This window comes from Physeter macrocephalus, chromosome 3, assembly GCF_002837175.3.
Source record: "Physeter macrocephalus isolate SW-GA chromosome 3, ASM283717v5, whole genome shotgun sequence".
Classification (NCBI taxonomy): domain Eukaryota; kingdom Metazoa; phylum Chordata; class Mammalia; order Artiodactyla; family Physeteridae; genus Physeter; species Physeter macrocephalus.
The window spans coordinates 5,576,416-5,577,754 of NC_041216.1; the positions used below are offsets into that span (position 1 = coordinate 5,576,416).

Below are 1,339 nucleotides of genomic sequence, written 5' to 3' on the forward strand. Positions count from 1 at the left end.
TTCAGACCTAGGGACACATACAGACTGAAAATGAGGGGATGGAAAAAGATATTCCATGCAAGTGGAAATCAAAAGAAAGCTGGAGTAGCAATACTCATGTCAGATAAAATGGACTTTAAAATAAAGAATTTTACAAGAGACAAGGAAGGACACTATGTAATGATCAAGGGATCAATCCAAGAATAAGATATAACAATTATAGGGGCTTCCCTGGTGGCACAGTGGTTGAGAGTCTGCCTGCCGATGCAGGGGATACGGGTTCGTGCCCCGGTCCAGGAAGATCCCACATGCCGCGGAGCGGCTGGGCCCGTGAGCCATGGCCGCTGAGCCTGCGCATTTGGAGCCTGTGCTCTGCAACGGGAGAGCCCACAACAGTGAGAGGCCCACGTACAGCAAAAAAAAAAAAAAAAAAGATATAACAATTATAAATATATAAGCATCCAACATAGGAGCACCTCAATACATAAGGCAACTGCTAACAGCTATAAAAGAGGAAATTGACAGTAACACAATAATAGTGGGGGGCTTTAACACCTCACTTACAGCAGTGGACAGATCATCCAAATAGAAAATTAATAAGGAAACACAAGCTTTAAATGACACAACAGACCAGATAGATTTAATTGATATTTATAGGACATTCCATCCAAAAACAGCAGATTACACTTTCTTCTCAAGTGCGCATGGAACATTCTCCAGGATAGATCACATCTTGGGTCAAAACTCGAGCCTCAGTAAATCTAAAAAAACTGAAATCATATCAAGCATCTTTTCTGACCACAACACTATGAGATTAGAAATCAATTACAGGGGGAAAAAAACGTAAAAAACACAAACACGTGGAGGCTAAACAATACTTTACTAAATAACCAAGAGATCACTGAATAAATCGAAGAGGAAATCAAAAATACCTAGAGACAAATGACAATGGAAACACAACAATCCAAAACCTACGGGATGCAGCAAAAACAGTTCTAAGAGGGACGTTTACAGCAATATAAGCCTACCTCAAGAAACAAGAAAAATCTCAAATAAACAATCTAACCTTACACCTAAAGGAACTAGAGAAAGAAGAACAAAAAAAACCCAAAGTTAGCAGAAGGAAAGAAATCATAAAGATCAGAGCAGAAAGAAATGAAATAGAAACAAAGAAAACAATAACAAAGATCAATAAAACTAAAAGCTGTTTCTTTGAGAAAATAAACAAAATTGATAAACCATTAGCCATACCCATCAAGAAGAGGAAGCGGACTGAAATCAATAAAATTAGAAATGAAAAAGGAGAAGTTACAACAGACACCACAGAAATACAAAGCATCCTAAGAGACTACTACAAGCA

At 38.1% G+C, this 1,339-nt stretch overlaps 1 protein-coding gene across 2 annotated transcripts in view; it reads right to left on the reverse strand.

The window, feature by feature from the left end:
• RHBDL2 (rhomboid like 2) overlaps window positions 1-1,339 on the reverse strand; it is a 57,018-nt gene that overhangs the window by 35,636 nt on the left and 20,043 nt on the right. The gene's annotated exons all lie outside the window — the stretch shown is intronic.